Below are 25,492 nucleotides of genomic sequence, written 5' to 3'. Positions count from 1 at the left end.
ACACTACCCCATAGTTAACACACTACCCCATATTAACACACTACCCCTATTAACACACTACCCTATATTAACACACTACCCCTATATTAACACACACCCCTATATTAACACACTACCCCTATATTAACACACTACCCTATATTAACACACTACCCCTATATTAACACACTACCCTATAGTTAACACACTACCCCTAGTATAACACACTTACCCCTATGTTAACACACTACCCCTATATTAACACACTACCCTCAGTTAACACACTACCCCTATATTAACTCACTACCCCTATATTAACACACACCCCTATATTAACACACTACCCCTATATTAACACACTACCCCTATATTAACACACACCTCATTAACACACTACCCCTATATTAACACACTACCCTATATTAACACACTACCCCTATGTTAACACACTACCCTTCCTATATTAACACACTACCCCATATTAACACACTACCCCTCAGTTAACATCTATATTAACACACTACCCCTATATTAACACACTACCCCTATATTAACACACTACCCTATATTAACACACTACCCGTACAGTGCATATTAACACACTACCCCTATATTAACACACTACCCTATAAACACACTACCCCTATATTAACACACTACCCCTATGTTAACACACTACCCTTATTAACACACTACCCTATGTTAACACACACCCCTTGTTAACACACTACCCCTATATTAACACACTACCCCTATATTAACACACTACCCTTAAACACACTACCCTATATTAACACACTACCCTCAAGTTAACAACATACGCCCTATATTAACACACTACCCTATATTAACACACTACCCCTATATTAACACCACTACCCCTATATTAACACACTACCCCTATATTAACACACTACCCCTATATTAACACACTACCCTATATTAACACCCTTTCCCTCATATTAACACACTACCCCTATAGTTAATACACTACCCCTATATAACACACTACCCCTATATTAACACACTACCCCTATATTAACACACTACCCCTATATTAACACACTACCCCTATATTAACACACTACCCCTATATTAACACACTACCCTCAGTTAACACTATATTAACACACTACCCCTAATATTAACACACTACCCCCTATATTAACACACTACCTATATTAACACACTACCCTATATTAACACACTACCCTATATTAACACACTACCCTATATTAACACACTACCCCTATATTAACACACTACCCCTCATTAACACACTACCCCTATATTAACACACTACCCTATATTAACACACTACCCCCTATATTAACACACTACCCCTATATTAACACACTACCCCATTAACAGTGCTATATTAACACACTACCCCTATATTAACACACTACCCTATGTTAACACACTACCCCTATGTTAACACACTACCCTATATTAACACACTACCCCTATATTAACACACTACCCTATATTAACACACTTACCCCTATATTAACACACTACCCCTATATTATCACACTACCCCTCATATTAACACACTACCCCTATATTAACACACTACCCCTATGTTAACACACTACCCCTATATTAACACACTACCCCTATATTAACACACTACCCCTAGTTAACACACTACCCCTATATTAACACACTACCCCTATATTAACACACTACCTCTATATTAACACACTACCCCTATATTAACACACTACCCCTATGTTAACACACTACCCTCTAACCCTATTAACACACTACCCCTATATTAACACACTACCCCCTTATAACACACTACCCCTATATTAACACACTACCCATATTAACACACTACCCCTATGTTAACACACTACTATTAACACACTACCCCTATATTAACACACTACCCTATATTAACACACACCCTATATTAACACACTACCCTATATTAACACACTACCCTATATTAACACACTACCCTTATGTTAACACACTACCCCTATATTAACACACTACCCCCTATATTAACACACTACCCCTATGTTAACCTACTCTCAGTTAACACACTACCCTATATTAACACACTACCCCTATATTAACACACTGCCCCTATATTAACACACTACCCCTTATATTAACACACTACCCCCTATATTAACACACTACCCTTACAGTAACACACTGCTATGTTAACACACTACCCTATATTAACACACTACCCCTAATATTAACACACTACCCCTATGTTAACACACTACCCTATATTAACACACTACCCCTATATTAACACACTACCCCTATATTAACACACTACCCCTATATAGTAACACACTACCCCTATATTAACACACTACCTATATTAACACACTACCCTATATTAACACACTACCCCTATATTAACACACTACCCTTATTAACACACTACCCTATATTAACACACTACCCCTATATTAACACACTACCCCTATATTAACACACTACCCTATTAACACACTACCCCCATAGTTAACACACTACCCCTATATAAACACACTACCCCTCAGTTAACACACTACCCCTATATTAACACATACCCTCAGATTAACACACTACCCTATATTAACACACTACCCCTATTTAACACACTACCCTAGTTAACACACTACCCTATATTAACACACTACCCCTATGTTAACACACTACCCTATATTAACACACACCCCTATATTAACACACTACCCCTATATTAACACACTACCCCATATTAACACACTACCCCTATATAACAAACACTACCTATATTAACACACTACCCCTATATTAACACACTACCCTATATTAACACACTACCCCATTAACACCTACCTATATTAACACACTACCCCTATATTAACACACTACCCCTATATTAACACACTACCCCTATATTAACACACTACCCCTATATTAACACACTACCCCCTATATTAACACACTACCCTATATTAACACACTACCCCTATTAACACACTACCCTATATTAACACACTACCTCGGTTAACACACTACCCCATATTAACACACTACCCTATATTAACACACTACCCTATATTAACACACACCCCTATATTAACACACTACCCTATATTAACACACTACCCCTATATTAACACACTACCCCTATATTAACACACTACCCCTATATTAACACACTACCCCCTATGTTAACACACTACCCCTCTATAACACACTACCCTATATTAACACACTACCCTCAGTTAACACACCTCATAGTTAACACACTACCCCTAAGTTAACACACTACCCCTATTAACACACTACCCCTCATTAACACACTACCCCTATATTAACACACTACCCCAAGTTAACACACTACCCCCTATATTAACACACTACCCCTCTATGTTAACACACTACCCTCTATATTAACACACTACCCCATATTAACACACTACCCCATATTAATACACTACCCCCTATATTAACACACTACCCCTATGTTAACACACTACCCTGCACCCATATTAACACACTACCCCTATATTAACACACACTACCCTATATTAACACACTACCCCTATGTTAACACACTACCCCTATATTAACACACTACCCTTATGCACACTGCCTATGTTAACACACTACCCCTCGTTAACACACTACCCTCTAGTTAACACACTACCCCTATATTAACACACTACCCCTATATTAACACACTACCCCTATATTAACACACTACCCCTATATTAACACACTACCCTATATTAACACACTACCCGTGCTATATTAACACACTACCCTCATATTAACACACTACCCCTCAGTTAACATATAGTGCTATATTAACACACTACCCCTATATTAACACACTACCCCTCAGTTAACACACTACCCCTATATTAACACACTACCCTCAGTTAACACACTACCCCATATTAACACACTACCCATATTAACACACTACCCCCTATATTAACACACTACCCCTATATTAACACACTACCCCTATATTAACACACTACCCTCATATTAACACACTACCCCTATATTAACACACTACCCCTATATTAACACACTACCCTCATGTTAACACACTACCCCTATATTAACACACTACCCCTATATTAACACACTACCCCTATATTAACACACTACCCCTCTGTTAACACTACCCTATATTAACACACTACCCCTATGCTACACAATACCCCTATATTAACACACTACCCCCTATATTAACACACTACCCCTAATTAACACACTACCCCTATATTAACACACTACCCCTATGTTAACACACTACCCTATGTTAACACACTACCCGCCTATGTTAACACACTACCCCTATATTAACACACTACCCTATATTAACACACTACCCCTATATTAACACACTACCCCTATGTTAACACACTACCCCTATATTAACACACTACCTCATAACACACTACCCCTATATTAACACACTACCCCTATATTAACACACTACCTTATATTAACCACACTACCCCTATATTAACACACTACCCCTCAGTTAACACACTACCCCTATATTAACACACTACCCCTATATTAACACACTACCCATATTAACACACTACCCTATATTAACACACTACCCCTATATTAACACACTACCCTAAGTTAACACACTACCCCTATATTAACACACTACCCCCTATATTAACACACTACCCTCATGTTAACACACTACCCTATATTAACACACTACCCCTATATTAACACACTACTCTATATTAACACACTACCCTCTTCTATATTAACACACTACCCTCGTACAGTGCTATATTAACACACTACCCCTATATTAACACACTACCCCTATATTAACACACTACCCCTATATTAACACACTACCCTATGTTAACACACTACCCCTATATTAACACACTACCCCCTATATTAACACACTACCCCTATATTAACACACTACCCCTATATTAACACACTACCCCTATATTAACACACTACCCCTATATTAACACACTACCCCTATATTAACACACTACCCATATTAACACACTACCCCTCTGTTAACACACTACCCCTATATTAACACACTACCCCTACCCTATGTTAACACACTACCCCTATATTAACACACTACCCTATATTAACACACTACCCCCTATGTTAAACACACTACCCTCAGTTAACACTCTATATTAACACACTACCCCTATAGTTAACACACTACCCCTATATTAACACACTACCCCCTATATTAACACACTACCCCTATATTAACACACTACCCTATATTAACACACTACCCCTATATTAACACACTACCTCCCTTGTTAACACACCCCTATATTAACACACTACCCCCTATATTAACACACTACCCCTATGTTAACACACTACCCCTTTAACACTACCCTATATTAACACACTACCCCTATATTAACACACTACCCCTATATTAACACACTACCCCTATATTAACACACTACCTATATTAACACACTACCCCTACATTAACACACTACCTTATATTAACACACTACCCTCAGTTAACGTGCTATATTAACACACTACCCCATATTAACACACTACCCCATACTAACACACTACCCCTATATTAACACACTACCCTCAGTTAACACACTACCCCCTATATTAACACACTACCCCTATATTAACACACTACCCCCTATAGTTAACACACTACCCCTATATTAACACACTACCCCCTATATTAACACACTACCCCTATATTAACACACTACCCCTATATTAACACACTACCCTCATATTAACACACTACCCCTATGTTAACACACTACCCCCCCTATATTAACACACTACCCTATATTAACACACTACCCCTATATTAACACACTACCCCTCTATATTAACACACTACCCCTATATTAACACACTACCCCTATATTAACACACTACCCCTATATTAACACACTACCCTATATTAATACACTACCCTTATTAACACACTACCCTATATTAACACACTACCCAGTTAACACACTACCCCTATATTAACACACTACCCCTATATTAACACACTACCCCTATATTAACACACTACCCTCAGTTAACACACTACCCTATATTAACACACTACCCCATATTAACACACTACCCCTATATTAACACACTACCCTCAGTTAACACACTACCCCTAGTTAACACACTACCCCTATATTAACACACTACCCCTCAGTTAACACACTACCCTCTATATTAACACACTACCCCTATATTAACACACTACCCCCTATATTAACACACTACCCCTATCATTAACACACTACCCTCAGTTAACACACTACCCCTTATATTAACACACTACCCCTATATTAACACACTACCCCTATATTAACACACTACCCCTATATTAACACACTCCCCCTATATTAACACACTACCCCTCATTTAATACACTACCCCTATGTTAACACACTACCCTATATTAACACACTACCCCATATTAACCACACTACCCCTATATTAACACACTACCCCTATATTAACACACTACCCTATATTAACACACTACCCTATATTAACACACTACCCCTATATTAACACACTACCCTATGTTAACACACTACCCCATATTAACACACTACCCTATATTAACACACTACCCCCTATATTAACACACTACCCCTATATTAACACACTACCCATATTAACACACTACCCCCGTGCTATATTAACACACTACCCATATTAACACACTACCCTATATTAACACACTACCCCTATATTAACACACTACCCCTATATTAACACACTACCCCCTATATTAACACACTACCCTTATATTAACACACTACCCCTATATTAAACACACTACCTCTATATTAACACACTACCCCTATATTAACACACTACCCTATATTAACACACTACCCCTATATTAACACACTACCCCTCAGTTAACAGTGCTATATTAACACACTACCCCTATATTAACACACTACCCCATGTTAACACACTACCCCTATATTAACACACTACCCCAGTTAACACACTACCCCCTAATTAACACACTACCCCCTATATTAACACACTACCCCCTATATTAACACACTACCCCTATATTAACACTCCCTATGTTAACACACTACCCCTCAGTTAACACACTACCCCTAATAACACACTACCCCTCATATTAACACACTACCCTCTATATTAACACACTATCCTATATTAACACACTACCCCTATATTAACACACTACCTCATATTAACACACTACCCCTATGTTAACACACTACCCTCAGTTAACACTGCTATGTTAACACACTACCCCCTATATTAACACACTACCCCTATTAACACACTACCCTATATTAACACACTACCCTCAGTTAACACACTACCCTCTATATTAACACACTACCCCTATATTAACACACTACCCCCTATATTAACACACTACCCCTATATTAACACAATACCCTATAGTTAACACACTACCCTATGTTAACACACTACCCTTATTAACACACTACCCAGTCTATATTAACACACTACCCCTGTATTAACACACTACCCCTATATTAACACACTACCCCTATATTAACACACTACCCTAATTAACACACTACCCCCTTATTAACACACTACCCCTAAGTTAACACACTACCCCTCATATTAACACACTACCCCTATATTAACACACTACCCCATATTAACACACTACCCCTATATTAACACACTACCCTATAGTTAACACACTACCCCTAGATTAACACACTACCCCCTATATTAACACACTACCCCTATATTAACACACTACCCCTATATTAACACACTACCCCTATATTCAACACACTACCCATATTAACACACTACCCCTATATTAACACACTACCCTCTATATTAACACACTACCCTCAGTTAACACTGCGCTATATTAACACACTACCCCTATATTAACACACTACCCCTATATAACACACTACCCCTATATTAACACCTCTGCTATATTAACACACTACCCCTATATTAACACACTACCCTATATTAACACACTACCCCTATATTAACACACTACCCCCTATGTTAACACACTACCCCTATATTAACACACTACCCCTATGCAGTCTATATTAACACACTACCCCTCAGTTAACAGTGCTATATTAACACACTACCCCAATTAACACACTACCCTATATTAACACACTACCCCTATATTAACACACTACCCCTATATTAACACATCCCCTCAGATTAACACACTACCCCTAATATTAACACACTACCCTCAGTTAACAGCCAACACACTACCCCTCTATTAACACACTACCCTCATATTAACACACTACCCCTATATTAACACACTACCCCATGTTAACACACTACCCCTATATTAACACACTACCCCTATAGTTAACACACTACCCCTATATTAACACACTACCCCTATAGTTAACACACTACCCCTATATTAACACCTACCCCTATATTAACACACTACCCCTATCATTAACACACTACCCTATATTAACACACTACCCCTATATTAACACACTACCCCTCATAACAGTGCTATATTAACACACTACCCCTATATTAACACACTACCCCTATATTAACACACTACCCCTATATTAACACACTACCCCTATATTAACACACTACCCTTATATTAACACACTACCCCTAGTGATTAACACACTACCCATTATTATTAACACACATACCCCTATATTAACACATACTATATTAACACACTACCCCTATATTAACACACTACCCCTATATTAACACACTACCCCTCTGTTAACAAACTCCCTATATTAACACACTACCCTATATTAACACACTACTATATTAACACACTACCCCTATATTAACACACTACCCCTATATTAACACACTACCCCTATTAACACACTACCCCTATATTAACACACTACCCTATATTAACACACTACCCCTATATTAACACACTACCTCAGTTAACACACTACCCCTATATTAACACACTACCCCTATATTAACACACTACCCCTATATTAACACACTACCCCTATATTAACACACTACCCTATATTAACACACTACCCCCTATATTAACACACTACCCCTATATTAACACACTACCCTTAACACACTACCCCTATATTAACACACTACCCCTATATTAACACACTACCCCTATATTAACACAGTACCCCATATTAACACACTACCCTATATTAACACACTACCCCTATATTAACACACTACCCTCTATATTAACACACTACCCCTCATTTAACACATACCCCTATATTAACACACTACCCTATATTAACACACTACCCTATATTAACACACTACCCTCAGTTAACACACTACCCTCAGATTAACACACTACCCTCTATTAACACACTACCCCTATATTAACACACTACCCCTATATTAACACACTACCTATATTAACACACTACCCCTATATTAACACACTACCTATATTAACACACTACCCCTATGTTAACACCTATATTAACACACTACCCATTTAACACACTACCTATAACACACCACCCCTATATAACACACTACCCCTATCCAACACACCACCCTCATTAACACACTACCCCTATACTAACACACTACCCCACAGTGCCTATATTAACACACTACCCCTATACTAACACACTACCCCTATATTAACATATCTACCCTCAGTTAACATCTAATTACACTACCCCTATGTTCACACTACCCCCTATATTAACACACTACCCTATATTAACACACTACCCCATTCTATATTAACACACTACCCCTATATTAACACACTACCCATTTAACACACCTATATTAACACACTACCCTTATTAACACACTACCCCTATTAACACACTACCCTAGTTAACACACTACCTTATTAACACACCTACCCTATTACTAACACACTACCCCTCAGTTAACACACTACCCCTCAGTTAACACACTACCCCTATATTAACACACTACCCCTATATTAACACACTACCCCTATTAACACACTACCCCTATATTAACACACTACCCCTCAGTTAACACACTACCCCTCAGTTAACACACTACCCCTCAGTTAATACACTACCCCTCAGTTAATACACTACCCCTCAGTTAATACACTACCCCTCTGTTAACAGTGCTATATTAACACACTACCCCTATATTAACACACTACCCCCTATATTAACACACTACCCCTATATTAACACACTACCCCTATATTAATACACTACCCCTATATTAACACACTACACCTCATATTAACACACTACCCTATATTAACACACTACCCTCAGTTAACAGTGCTATATTAACACACTACCCCAGTTAGCTATATTAACACACTACCCCTCTGTTAACATTATATTAACACACTACCCCTCAGTTAACAGTGCTATATTAACACACTACCCCTCAGTTAACAGTGCTATATTAACACACTACCCCTATATTAACACACTACCCCTCAGTTAACAGTGCTATATTAACACACTACCCCTCAGTTAACAGTCCTATATTAACACACTACCCCTCAGTTAACAGTGTTATATTAACACACTACCCCTCTGTTAAGAGGGGTGTTAGCAGCGATGGGTGGAAACTCAGGATACTGGACAACGAGGACTGAGTCAGCCAATATAAATCTGTACAAGTCTGGAACAGTAATGGTGCAGGGCAACCCTAAACAGTTTCAGCTGGACTTTCACAGAATCAAAGAGGGAGCGCAGCAGGAGAAGCTCTCTCTTGGTGACTCCCCCACCCCGAGCGAGTCAGACCTCTTCCTTAAACAACCCCACAGACGAGCAACCCCAAGTGGAAAGTCAACCTCCAGCTGGAGGTAAGGCGGGTGGATCTGGAACAGCAGGTGAACACTCCAGTCAGCACAAAAAAAATAGTCCAGCTCAACAACACCCCCTTAACTAGACCTGGAGAGCTGGAGGTGGAGAGAGACATGTCTGCACTCTGGACTGTGGTGAGACAACATCAACGTGAGAAAGAGCAGGAGAAGAACAGAGCACTAGGGGAGAGGGTGGTCAGAGCACTAGGGGAGACGGTGGTCAGAGCACTAGGGGAGACGGTGGTCAGGGCACTAGGGGAGACGGTGGTCAGAGCCCTATAGGAGAAGGTCAGAGCCCTAGGGGAGAAGGTCAGGCCCTATAGGAGAAGGTCAGGGCCCTATAGGAGAAGGTCAGAGCCCTATGGGAGAAGGTCAGGGCCCTATAGGAGAAGGTCAGGGCCCTATAGGAGAAGGTCAGGGCCCTATAGGAGAAGGTCAGGGCCCTATAGGAGAAGGTCAGGGCCCTATGGGAGAAGGTCAGAGCCCTATAGGAGAAGGTCAGAGCCCTATAGGAGAAGGTGAGAAAGATGACATGTGACAGAGAACAACCCATTTGAGAGCTGGCCACCCCCGCAGAGAAGCCATTAAAATGTACATTGGGCTACATTAGAAAACAGCATCTGTTGCCTGTCTGATCAACTCTACTCACCACTAAATAACACTCAGTTTTGCAGAGCAGGGCCAGGAGGCAGGGGACAGGAGGCAGGGGACGGGGACAGGAGGCAGGGGACGGGGCAGGGGACAGGGCCAGGAGGCAGGGGCCAGGAGGCAGGGGACGGGGCCAGGAGGCAGGGGACGGGGCCAGGAGGCAGGGGACGGGGCCAGGAGGCAGGGGACGGGGCCAGGAGGCAGGGGACAGGGCCAGGGGACAGGGGACAGGAGGCAGGAGGCAGGGGACAGGGGACAGGAGGCAGGAGGCAGGGCCAGGAGGCAGGGGACAGGGCTAGGAGGCAGGGGACAGGAGACAGGGCCAGGAGGCAGGGGACAGGAGACAGGGCCAGGAGGCAGGGGACAGGAGACAGGGCCAGGAGGCAGGGGACAGGAGACAGGGCCAGGAGGCAGGGGGACAGGGGCAGGGACAGGGAGGCAGGGGACAGGAGACAGGGGCAGGAGACAGGGGGACAGGGCCAGGAGGCAGGGGACAGGAGACAGGAGGCAGGGGACAGGGCTAAGAGGCAGGGGACAGGGCTAAGAGGCAGGGGACAGGGCTAGGAGGCAGGGGACAGGGCCAGGAGGCAGGGGACAGGAGGCAGGGGCCAGGAGGCAGTTCTAGGAGGCAGGGGACAGGGCTAGGAGGCAGGGGACAGGGCTAGGAGGCAGGGGACAGGGGACAGGGCTAAGAGGCAGGGGACAGGGCTAGAGGCAGGGGACAGGGCTAGAGGCAGGGGACAGGGCTAGGAGGCAGGGGACAGGGCTGGAGGCAGGGGACAGGGCTAGGGAGGCAGGGGACAGGGCTAGGAGGCAGGGGACAGGGCTAGAGGCAGGGACAGGGGCTAAGAGGCAGGGGACAGGGCTAGGAGGCAGGGGACAGGCCAGGAGGCAGGGGGACAGGAGGCAGGGGCCAGGAGGCAGGGGCCAGGAGGCAGGGGCCAGGAGGCAGGGGCCAGGAGGCAGGGACAGGGCTAGGAGGCAGGGGACAGGGCTAGGAGGCAGGGAACGGGGACAGGAGGCAGGGAACGGGGACAGGAGGCAGGGGAAAGGGCCAGGAGGCAGGAGGCAGGGGACAGGGCCAGGAGGCAGGGGACGGGGACAGGAGGCAGGGCCAGGAGACAGGGCTAGGAGGCAGGGGACAGGGCCAGGAGGCAGGGGACAGGGCCAGGAGGCAGGGGACAGGGCCCGGAGGCAGGGGACGGGGCCAGGAGGCAGGGGACGGGGCCAGGAGGCAGGGGACAGGGCTAGGAGGCAGGGGACAGGGCCAGGAGGCAGGGGACAGGGCTAGGAGGCAGGCGACAGGGCCAGGAGGCAGGGGACAGGAGGCAGGGGACAGGAGGCAGTTCTAGGAGACAGGGGACAGGGCTAGGAGGCAGGGGACAGGGCTAGGAGGCAGGGGACAGGGCTAGGAGGCAGGAGGCAGGGCTAGGAGGCAGGAGGCAGGGGACGGGGACAGGAGGCAGGGGAAAGGGCCAGGAGGCAGGAGGCAGGGGACAGGGCCAGGAGGCAGGGGACGGGGACAGGAGGCAGGGGACGGGGACAGGAGGCAGGGCCAGGAGACAGGGCTAGGAGGCAGGGGACAGGGCCAGGAGGCAGGGGACGGGGCCCGAGGCAGGGGACGGGGCCCGGAGGCAGGGGACGGGGCCAGGAGGCAGGGGACGGGAGACAGGGACAGGAGGCAGGGGACAGGGACAGGAGGCAGGGCCAGGAGGCAGGGGACAGGGCCAGGAGGCAGGGGACAGGGACAGGAGGCAGGGACAGGAGGCAGGGGCCCAGGAGGCAGGAGGCAGGGGACAGGAGGCAGGAGGCAGGGGCCAGGAGGCAGGGACAGGGGACAGGAGACAGGGGACAGGGAGACAGGGCCAGGAGGCAGGGGACAGGGACAGGAGGCAGGGGACAGGAGGCAGGGGACAGGAGACAGGGCCAGGAGGCAGGGGACAGGGCTAGGAGGCAGGGGACAGGGCTAAGAGGCAGGGGACAGGGCTAGGAGGCAGGGGACAGGGCCAGGAGGCAGGGGACAGGAGGCAGGGGCCAGGAGGCAGTTTTAGGAGGCAGGGGACAGGGCTAGGAGGCAGGGGACAGGGCTAGGAGGCAGGGAACGGGGACAGGAGGCAGGGGAAAGGGCCAGGAGGCAGGAGGCAGGGGACAGGGCCAGGAGGCAGGGGACGGGGACAGGAGGCAGGGCCAGGAGACAGGGCTAGGAGGCAGGGGACAGGGCCAGGAGGCAGGGGACAGGGCCAGGAGGCAGGGGACGGGGCCCGGAGGCAGGGGACGGGGACAGGAGGCAGGGGACGGGGACAGGAGGCAGGGGACAGGGCTAGGAGGCAGGGGACAGGGCCAGGAGGCAGGGGACAGGGCTAGGAGGCAGGGGACAGGGCCAGGAGGCAGGGGACAGGAGGCAGTTCTAGGAGACAGGGGACAGGGCTAGGAGGCAGGGGACAGGGCTAGGAGGCAGGGGACAGGGCTAGGAGGCAGGAGGCAGGGGACGGGGACAGGAGGCAGGGGAAAGGGCCAGGAGGCAGGAGGCAGGGGACAGGGCCAGGAGGCAGGGGACGGGGACAGGAGGCAGGGCCAGGAGACAGGGCTAGGAGGCAGGGGACAGGGCCAGGAGGCAGGGGACAGGGCCAGGAGGCAGGGGACGGGGCCCGGAGGCAGGGGACGGGGCCCGGAGGCAGGGGACGGGAGACAGGGCCAGGGGACGGGAGACAGGGCCAGGAGGCAGGGGACAGGGCCAGGAGGCAGGGCCAGGAGACAGGGCTAGGAGGCAGGGGACAGGGCCAGGAGGCAGGGGACAGGGACAGGAGGCAGGGGACAGGAGGCAGGGGCCAGGAGGCAGGAGGCAGGGGACAGGAGGCAGGAGGCAGGGGCCAGGAGGCAGGGGACAGGAGACAGGGGACAGGAGACAGGGCCAGGAGGCAGGGGACAGGGACAGGAGGCAGGGACAGGAGGCAGGGACAGGGGACAGGGGACAGGGGACAGGGCCAGGAGGCAGGGGACAGGGCTAGGAGGCAGGGGACAGGGCTAGGAGGCAGGGGACAGGGCCAGGAGGCAGGGGACAGGGCCAGGAGGCAGGGGACAGGAGGCAGGGGCCAGGAGGCAGTTTTAGGAGGCAGGGGACAGGGCTAGGAGGCAGGGGACAGGGGACAGGGCTAAGAGGCAGGGGACAGGGCTAGGAGGCAGGGGACAGGGCTAGGAGGCAGGGGACAGGGCTAAGAGGCAGGGGACAGGGCTAGGAGGCAGGGGACAGGGCTAGGAGGCAGGGGACAGGGCTAGGAGGCAGGGGACAGGGCTAGGAGGCAGGGGACAGGGCCAGGAGGCAGGGACAGGAGGCAGGGCAGGGCAGTTCTAGGGGGACAGGGCTGGGAGGCAGGGACAGGGCTAGGAGGCAGGGGACAGGGCTAGGAGGCAGGGGACAGGGCTAGGAGGCAGGGGACAGGGCTAGGAGGCAGGGGACAGGGCCAGGAGGCAGGGCTAGGAGGCAGGGGACAGGGCTAGGAGGCAGGGGACAGGGCCAGGAGGCAGGGGACAGGAGGCAGGGGACAGGGCCAGGAGGCAGTTCTAGGAGACAGGGGACAGGGCTAGGAGGCAGGGGACAGGGCTAGGAGGCAGGGGACAGGGCTAGGAGGCAGGGGACAGGGCTAGGAGGCAGGAGGCAGGGGACGGGGACAGGAGGCAGGGGAAAGGGCCAGGAGGCAGGAGGCAGGGGACAGGGCCAGGAGGCAGGGGACGGGGACAGGAGGCAGGGCCAGGAGACAGGGCTAGGAGGCAGGGGACAGGGCCAGGAGGCAGGGGACGGGGCCCGGAGGCAGGGGACGGGGCCAGGAGGCAGGGGACGGGAGACAGGGACAGGAGGCAGGGGACAGGGACAGGAGGCAGGGGACAGGGACAGGAGGCAGGGCCAGGAGGCAGGGGACAGGGCCAGGAGGCAGGGGACAGGGACAGGAGGCAGGGGACAGGAGGCAGGGGCCAGGAGGCAGGAGGCAGGGGACAGGAGGCAGGAGGCAGGGGCCAGGAGGCAGGGGACAGGAGACAGGGGACAGGAGACAGGGGACAGGAGACAGGGGACAGGGCCAGGAGGCAGGGGACAGGGACAGGAGGCAGGGGACAGAGGCAGGGGACAGGAGACAGGGGACAGGGGACAGGGCCAGGAGGCAGGGGACAGGGCTAAGAGGCAGGGGACAGGGCTAAGAGGCAGGGGACAGGGCTAGAGGCAGGGGACAGAGGCAGGGACAGGAGGCAGTTTTAGGAGGCAGGGGACAGGGCTAGGAGGCAGGGGACAGGGCTAGGAGGCAGGGAACGGGGACAGGAGGCAGGGGAAAGGGCCAGGAGGCAGGAGGCAGGGGACAGGGCCAGGAGGCAGGGGACGGGGACAGGAGGCAGGGCCAGGAGACAGGGCTAGGAGGCAGGGGACAGGGCCAGGAGGCAGGGGGACAGGGCCAGGAGGCAGGGGACAGGGCCCGGAGGCAGGGGACGGGGACAGGAGGCAGGGACGGGAGCAGGAGGCAGGGGACAGGGCCAGGAGGCAGGGGACACCAGGGCACAGCTAGGAGGCAGGGGACAGGGCCAGGAGGCAGGGGACAGGAGGCAGGGGACAGGAGGCAGGGGACAGGAGGCAGTTCTAGGAGACAGGGGACAGGGCTAGGAGGCAGGGGACAGGGCTAGGAGGCAGGGGACAGGGCTAGGAGGCAGGAGGCAGGGGACGGGGACAGGAGGCAGGGGAAAGGGCCAGGAGGCAGGAGGCAGGGGACAGGGCCAGGAGGCAGGGGACGGGGACAGGAGGCAGGGCCAGGAGACAGGGCTAGGAGGCAGGGGACAGGGCCAGGAGGCAGGGGACAGGGCCAGGAGGCAGGGGACGGGGCCCGGAGGCAGGGGACGGGGCCAGGAGGCAGGGGACGGGAGACAGGGACAGGAGGCAGGGGACAGGGACAGGAGGCAGGGCCAGGAGACAGGGCTAGGAGGCAGGGGACAGGGCCAGGAGGCAGGGGACAGGGACAGGAGGCAGGGGACAGGAGGCAGGGGCCAGGAGGCAGGAGGCAGGGGACAGGAGGCAGGAGGCAGGGGCCAGGAGGCAGGGGACAGGAGACAGGGGACAGGAGACAGGGGACAGGAGGCAGGGGACAGGGACAGGAGGCAGGGGACAGGAGGCAGGGGACAGGGGGCAGGGGACAGGGGACAGGGCTAGGAGGCAGGGGACAGGGCTAGGAGGCAGGGGACAGGGCTAGGAGGCAGGGGACAGGGCTAGGAGGCAGGGGACAGGGCCAGGAGGCAGGGGACAGGGCCAGGAGGCAGGGGACAGGAGGCAGTTTTAGGAGGCAGGGGACAGGGCTAGGAGGCAGGGGACAGGGGACAGGGCTAAGAGGCAGGGGACAGGGACAGGGCTAGGAGGCAGGGGACAGGGCTAGGAGGCAGGGGACAGGGCTAGGAGGCAGGGGACAGGGCTAGGAGGCAGGGGACAGGGCTAGGAGGCAGGGGACAGGGCTAGGAGGCAGGGGACAGGGCCAGGAGGCAGGGGACAGGGCCAGGAGGCAGGGGACAGGGCCAGGAGGCAGGGGACAGGGCTAGGAGGCAGGGGACAGGGCCAGGAGGCAGGGGACAGGAGGCAGGGGCCAGGAGGCAGTTCTAGGAGACAGGGGACAGGGCTAGGAGGCAGGGGACAGGGCTAGGAGGCAGGGGACAGGGCTAGGAGGCAGGGGACAGGGCTAGGAGGCAGGGGACAGGGCCAGGAGGCAGGGCTAGAAGGCAGGGGAAAAAACATTTAAACAAAGCTGTGAGCGTTCCCTGTGGAGAGAGGGAGCGGGGCCAAGGAGTGAGGGAGGAGGGGGGAGGAGGGGGACAGAGCCAGCTAAGCAAAGTCTCTTTAATGAAAAGCTGCAGCGCAGGACAGAAGGAGGGAGGGGGGAGGAAGGAAAGAGTGAGAGAGAGAGAGAGAGAGTGGGACCAGGCCCATTGTGTCAGAAGTGGGTCATATTCTCCTGACTGACTGCAGTGAGTGTACCTGACAGATTGATTCCAGGCAGAAACAATGGCTGAGGTTAATCGCTCCCTCCTAGTCAATCTGGAGCTTCTCAGTCTGCCAAACTGTCTGAGCAGCACTGGTCTCCTCTCCCGGTCACATAGACAGAACAGGACAGTGGTACCAGTCCAGCACTGGTCTACTCTCCCAGTCACATAGACAGAACAGGACAGTAGTACCAGTCCAGCACTGGTCTACTCTCCCAGTCACATAGACAGAACAGGACAGTAGTACCAGTCCAGCACTGGTCTCCTCTCCCGGTCACATAGACAGAACAGGACAGTGGTACCAGTCCAGCACTGGTCTCCTCTCCCGGTCACATAGACAGAACAGGACAGTAGTACCAGTCCAGCACTGGTCTCCTCTCCCGGTCACATAGACAGAACAGGACAGTAGTACCAGTCCAGTCTCCATCCAGCTGATATCGTGGAGCTGTGCCACGCTGCTGGCAGTGGGTCTCTGTCTCAACTACACCAACATGGAGAAGGGCTGAGAGTCATAAACTGACAGGCCGGCACGCACACAATGAGTGTTCTAAAACACAGTAATGGCGAGTGAGTGTGTGTTATCCTGCTCGAAGGACACACACACACAAGGCTCTGTCAATTGGCAGAGAGGGGGAACATGTAACCTTCTTATTTAACCAGGTAAGTTGACTGAGAACACATTTTAATTTACAGCAACAAACTGGGGAATAGTTACAGGGGAGAGGAATGAGCCAATTGGAAGTTGGGGATGATTAGGTGGCCATGATGGTATGAGGGTCAGATTGGGAATTTAGCCAGGACACCAGGGTTAACACCCTACTCTTACGATAAGTGCCATGGGACTCTTTAGTGACCACAGAGAGTCAAGACACCTGTTTAACATCCCATCCGAAAGATGGCACCCTACACAGGGCAATGTCCTCAATCACTGCCCTGGGGCATTTGAATTTTTAAAAAATTACCAGAGGAAATAGTGCCTCCTACTGGCCCTCCAACACCACTTCCAGCAGCATCTGGTCTCCCATCCAGGGACCGACCAGTACCAACCCTGCTTAGATTCAGAGGCAAGCCAGCAGTGGGATGCAGGGTGGTCTGCTGCTGGCTAAACCTAATGACAATCCCAACCACTAAGGATCAGAGGAACATGTAACCTAATGACAATCCCAACCACTAAGGATTATTTTGGTTGAATTCATAGCAGGAACATAATAATAATAATAATATAATAATAATAATAATAATAATAATAATAATAAAGCCATTTAGCAGACGCTTTTATCCAAAGCGACTTACAGTCATGGGTGCATACATTTTTGTGTATGGGTGGTCCCGGGGATCGAACCCACTACCTTGGCGTTACAACATGATATCACCATGATGACTGAGAACAAATCGACCTGCTGGGGCAGTATAGATAACTCCTGTTCTCTCAGAGTCTGGCTGATGTTTTTACTCCTATCAAAGACCCTTCTGCCAGAAAGACATACCGTTCCCCTACCATACCGTTCCCCTACCATACCGTTCCCCTACCTCCACCCTTGCCATGTCCTGCACACACACACATTCCTCCTAAAAGGAGAGCGAATAGGGAGAAGGAGGAGGAAGAGGAGGAGATGGAGGAGTCTTTTAAACAAATAAATAATGTGCTGTCATAGAAGCCACAGGAACACCCGTCTGGCAGCAGGGTCCGGTCCACCGGACAAGGTGGCGTGGTCCGGTCCACCGGACAAGGTGGCGTGGTCCGGTCCACCGGACAAGGTGGCGTGGTCCGGTCCACCGGACAAGGTGGCGTGGTCCGGTCCACCGGACAAGGTGGCGTGGTCCGTCCACCGGACAAGGTGGCGTGGTCCGGTCCACCGGACAAGGTGGCGTGGTCCGGTCCACCGGACAAGGTGGCGTGGTCCGTCCACCGGACAGGTGGCGTGGTCCGTCCACCGGACAAGGTGGCGTGGTCCGGTCCACCGGACAAGGTGGCGTGGTCCGGTCCACCGGACAAGGTGGCGTGGTCCGGTCCACCGGACAAGGTGGCGTGGTCCGGTCCACTGGACAAGGTGGCGTGGTCCGGTCCACTGGACAAGGTAGCGTAGTGTTGAGAACATTGTGTCCATGAGATGGATCTGTTTAGCACAATGGAGCAAAAATGTTTCCAAGAGGTGACCAGTCAAGCCCTTTATGCTACTGTGTCCATGATGGCTACTAAATCTGACCATACTAGCCACTGCTCTAAGCTTTATCACTATGTCTATTTAAAGTCAATGATAATATTTATAGATTGAGATAGCAACTGCAGTAGTATTTTATTTTCATTGTGCTTTGAAACATTTGCATAAAGCCAAACTCGCCCCAGGGATGAGGAAGCTAAAGGAGAATATGACAGAAGAGAAAGACTGTTAGCAGAACTAAACCGTGACAACTATCTGCTGTTTGGGATAACTAAAACCGACAACAGCTTCTGTTCATCAACACGTATTAACACCCTGTCCCTGGAGACAGAAGCCTGCTGTGTACGTGTGTCAGTTAAACAAACAGTTTCCTGTGGTTGTGAAACGTGCGCGGCAGTGCACAGGAAGTAGCTATTTAAATAATCTGTATACCGTCTGACCGACTGTCTGTCCGTCTCACATCTCCTGACTCCTTCAGCACCATCCACCGTGTAGACTAGTTAGGAGGATATAGACATGTAGACTGGGTCTGCATCCCAAATGGACCCTATTCCCTATGGGTCCTGGTCAAAAGTAGTGCACTACATAGGGAATAGGGTGCTATTCTCTGGTCTAAAGTAGTGCACTATATAGGGAATAGGGACCTGGTCTAAAGTAGTGCACTATATAGGGACTAGGGACCTGGTCAAAAGTAGTGCACTATATAGGGAATAGGGACCTGGTCAAAAGTAGTGCACTATATAGGGACTAGGGACCTGGTCAAAAGTAGTGCACTATATAGGGAATAGGGACCTGGTCAAAAGTAGTGCACTATATAGGGACTAGGGACCTGGTCAAAAGTAGTGCACTATATAGGGAATAGGGACCTGGTCAAAAGTAGTGCACTATATAGGGACTAGGGACCTGGTCAAAAGTAGTGCACTATATAGGGAATAGGGACCTGGTCAAAAGTAGTGCACTATATAGGGACTAGGGACCTGGTCAAAAGTAGTGCACTATATAGGGAATAGGGACCTGGTCAAAAAGTAGTGCACTATATAGGGACTAGGGACCTGGTCAAAAGTAGTGCACTATAGGGAATAGGGACCTGGTCAAAAGTAGTGCACTATATAGGGACTAGGGACCTGGTCAAAAGTAGTGCACTATATAGGGAATAGGGACCTGGTCAAAAGTAGTGCACTATATAGGGACTAGGGACCTGGTCAAAAGTAGTGCACTATATGGGAATAGGGACCTGGTCAAAAGTAGTGCACTATATAGGGACTAGGGACCTGGTCAAAAGTAGTGCACTATATAGGGAATAGGGACCTGGTCAAAAGTAGTGCACTATATAGGGAATAGGGACCTGGTCAAAAGTAGTGCACTATATAGGGAATAGGGACCTGGTCAAAAGTAGTGCACTATATAGGGAATAGGGACCTGGTCAAAAGTAGTGCACTATATAGGGACTAGGGACCTGGTCAAAAGTAGTGCACTATATAGGGAATAGGGACCTGGTCAAAAGTAGTGCACTATATAGGGAATAGGGACCTGGTCAAAAGTAGTGCACTATATAGGGACTAGGGACCTGGTCAAAAGTAGTGCACTATATAGGGAATAGGGACCTGGTCAAAAGTAGTGCACTATATAGGGAATAGGGACCTGGTCAAAAGTAGTGCACTATATAGGAATAGGGACCTGGTCAAAGTAGTGCACTATATAGGGACTAGGGACCTGGTCAAAAGTAGTGCACTATATAGGGAATAGGGACCTGGTCAAAAGTAGTGCACTATATAGGGAATAGGGACCTGGTCAAAAGTAGTGCACTATATAGGACTAGGGACCTGGTCAAAAGTAGTGCACTATATAGGGACTAGGGACCTGGTCAAAAGTAGTGCACTATATAGGGAATAGGGACCTGGTCAAAAGTAGTGCACTATATAGGGAATAGGGACCTGGTCAAAAGTAGTGCACTATATGGAATAGGGACCTGGTCAAAAGTAGTGCACTATATAGGGACTAGGGACCTGGTCAAAAGTAGTGCACTATATAGGGACTAGGGACCTGGTCAAAAGTAGTGCACTATATAGGGAATAGGGACCTGGTCAAAAGTAGTGCACTATATAGGGAATAGGGACCTGGTCAAAAGTAGTGCACTATATAGGGACTAGGGACCTGGTCAAAAGTAGTGCACTATATAGGGAATAGGGACCTGGTCAAAAGTAGTGCACTATATAGGGAATAGGGACCTGGTCAAAAGTAGTGCACTATATAGGGAATAGGGACCTGGTCAAAAGTAGTGCACTATATAGGGACTAGGGACCTGGTCAAAAGTAGTGCACTATATAGGGAATAGGGACCTGGTCAAAAGTAGTGCACTATATAGGGAATAGGGACCTGGTCAAAAGTAGTGCACTATATAGGGACTAGGGACCTGGTCAAAAGTAGTGCACTATATAGGGAATAGGGACCTGGTCAAAAGTAGTGCACTATATAGGGAATAGGGACCTGGTCAAAAGTAGTGCACTATATAGGGAATAGGGACCTGGTCAAAAGTAGTGCACTATATAGGGAATAGGGACCTGGTCAAAAGTAGTGCACTATATAGGGACTAGGGAGCCATTTGGGACAGACCCTAGGTGAAACAAGACTCCCACACTGTGGAAGAGCTGCCAAATGTGTATCGGTCTAATCTTTGCTCTAATGCAGTGTGAGAATGAGAGCATCTGCTTCAACATACTGAACACATTTCACTTTATAGCTGCCACATTCAGAACACAAGGGCTGTGTTTACACAGGAAGCCCAATTCTGATCGTTTTTCTCACAAATTGGTCTTTTGAACAATCAGATCAGCTCTGAAAAAGATCTGATGTGATTGGTCAAAAGACCAATTAGTGGAAAACAGATCAGAAGATCACTATGAAATATAGATGAGTAGTGGCCAACTGACAAGAGGAATACAAATAATACTCATGATGAAATCACAAACAACATATCATTCAAAACAAAGTTGGCGAGGGCAGCAGAACAGAATGCCAGTCTGGTGATCACATGCAGCGGTCTGTAAACAAAGGATCTTTGAGGTAGTAGAGAACATTCTCGTTATTTAGCAGATTCTCTTATCCAGAGCGATTTACAGTAGTGAGTCTATACATTTTTTTTATGTGAACCCTGGCGTTAAAAGCGCCATGATCTACCAAATGAGCCACACAGGACCGAAATTCTAACGATTCGAATTCGAATTCCTAACACGGTCCGTGGAGGTCGGGCTGGAGACTCCGGCGCTATACCCGACTACACACACAGCAGTAAACACGGCGCTATACCCGACTACACACACAGCAGTAAACACGGCGCTATACCCGACTACACACACAGCAGTAAACACGGCGCTATACCCGACTACACACCGCTATACCCGACTACACACACAGCAGTAAACACCTATACCCGACTACACACACAGCAGTAAACACCTATACCCGACTACACACACAGCAGTAAACACCTATACCCGACTACACACACAGCAGTAAACACCTATACCCGACTACACACACAGCAGTAAACACCTATACCCGACTACACACACAGCAGTAAACACCTATACCCGACTACACACACACAGCAGTAAACACCTATACCCGACTACACACACAGCAGTAAACACGGCGCTATGCCCGACTACACACACAGCAGTAAACACGGCGCTATACTCGACTACACACACAGCAGGAAACACGTCACACCAGCTGCTGAGCATAATACAGTGATACATTCTACTCAAAAAACCATTTTAGGCCTACTATCCAAAAAACAGGATTTAAAAATAGGCTTCCAGAAGACAAAAAAAAAACATGCGTTTTCATGTTGTTTTCTAAACATTACATGTGTGGTCCAATGCAGAATAACCAATCCTTTCGATATGAATTATTAACTAACAAGCTGTAATTGATTTTCAGGTTCAGACAGACAAAGATTGAACAATGAAAGGGATTCCTTTGCGCCAAGTGGCATCTGAATGTCCCGGATTCACGGGCCGATACACGTGAATAGAATATCCTAATGATTAATCAATGCCTATTTCAATAACAAGGCGATCAACACACATGCGCCATTTCATTTGAAGAGCGCAGCCTAATTGCTGTCAATCATTATATCACGTGTGATTATCTGTGGCCAGCCTCCCCATGTTGACCGATCATTCCTCGTCGTGATTAATGATAATTGACAACACTTCCATCAGCTGTGAGAGCTCGTGCTGTAGTGGAGGCGAACTAGGGAATCCAGTTAGGCTCAACACACTGTCGGCGGCACACAATATTAGGAATACCCATTAAAAACTACCAAGTCACATAAATCAACTAGCCTATAATAGCCTACCATGTGCATGGACATCATGTGCATGTCATAAAAACCATCCGCCTAATTGATGAAAGAACATTTCTTCAATAAAAGCACAGCAGCATTGCAATCAATAGAGCAATAAAAGACTGGCGTGCTCTGTCCTCACCTGTCCTGCAGGCAACCTGCTACAATCACATGGTTTATTAAAGGCCAAACACCAACAAACTTTAAGTAGTCAATTAGCTTTAATCTCAACAGCTGCGATAAAACGTCAGATTTATAAAAATGCGACCATCAACTAAATGAACCATTTCATTATATACCCTGTTATCATCATATTTAAATACCATAGCTTTGTCTATAATGTATAGCCTACCTTCCCTTTTGCAACAATGTAAGCAAACGTGCAACAATGTAAGCAAACGATCATGATAAAAATAATGAGCACCAGTGCTGTTTCTGCTATGGTGACTGGGAAAGAACATCCTAACTATTTGGCTTGTCTCCACCCCCGAAGCTTTTACACATAAATTACACAGAACGGTGTTAAATAACCAACAGCGCCGCTACTCACCAATAAGTCAGATATCAGATCACCATTAGTGAAAATATTGTAAAATATTCACAATCCAAGCGACACAATCGCGCTTTATCCTCGAACAGACCTCTCGCTTTTGTCTCGATAGTAGCAGACCACACCGTCAGTGGCAGCCTAAGCCTTTCCCTTGTCTGAGACAGACTGCTCCGCAGCGCAGCCTCCCGTCACTGGAAAAAACTGTGACGCGGGCGGTGACACACAGGGAGGCTGGCCTGCCCACGCTGCTTCCTGCCTTCCAAGAAGCGAGAGAGAGAGAAAGATTCCTGGCTCGATTGGGCTATTTACATGCACTATCTATTCTTCCAGTAGAAAGCAAACAAATAGTTGAGGAATAATATTTAAAGTACATAATGGAAATGTGTTGAGGATAAAAAATGTATGTGTACAAGCCTATATTGTACAATGGAAATAGTATCAAATCAAATTTTATTGGTCACATACACATGTTTAGCAGATGTTATTGCGGTGTAGCGAAATGCTTGTGTTCCTAGCTCCAACAGTGCAGTAATATCTAACGATACACAACAATACACACACAACTAAAAGTAAAATAATGGAATTAAGAAATGAGCAATGTCAAGAGTCCGGAGTGTAAATATATATATACAGTACCAGTCAAAAGTTTGGACACACCTACTCATTCAAGGGTATTTCTTTATTTTAACTATTTTCTACATTGTAGAATAATAGTGAAGACATCAAAACTATGAAACAACACATATGGACTCATGTAGTAGCCAAAAAAGTGTTTTAAAAAATCAAAATATATTTTACATTTTAGATTCTTTAAAGTAGCCACCCTTACCTTGATGACAGCTTTGCACACTCTTGGCATTCTCTCAACCAGCTTCACCTGGAATGCTTTTCCAACAGTCTTGAAGGAGTTCCCACATATGCTGAGCACTTGTTGGCTGCTTTTCCTTCACTCTGCCGTCCAACTCATCCCAAACCATCTCAGTTGGGTTGAGGTC

At 48.5% G+C, this 25,492-nt stretch overlaps 1 protein-coding gene across 1 annotated transcript in view; it reads right to left on the bottom strand.

Annotated features, from left to right (window-relative positions):
* The window catches only part of LOC121549637 (cysteine/serine-rich nuclear protein 1), a 73,788-nt gene extending 49,123 nt beyond the window's left edge, over window positions 1-24,665 (bottom strand). The window contains exon 1 of the mRNA XM_045210506.1: window positions 24,498-24,665. The gene's annotated coding sequence lies outside the window, so the exon portion shown is untranslated. The remainder of the gene's footprint in view (window positions 1-24,497) is intronic.
* Between the last annotated feature and the right edge of the window lie 827 nt (window positions 24,666-25,492).

Source organism: Coregonus clupeaformis, chromosome 34 (genome assembly GCF_020615455.1).
Source record: "Coregonus clupeaformis isolate EN_2021a chromosome 34, ASM2061545v1, whole genome shotgun sequence".
In the NCBI taxonomy this organism is placed as follows: Eukaryota; Metazoa; Chordata; class Actinopteri; order Salmoniformes; family Salmonidae; genus Coregonus; species Coregonus clupeaformis.
The sequence above is the reverse complement of the archived record's forward strand: the minus strand, read 5'-3'. Positions and strand labels throughout refer to the sequence as shown.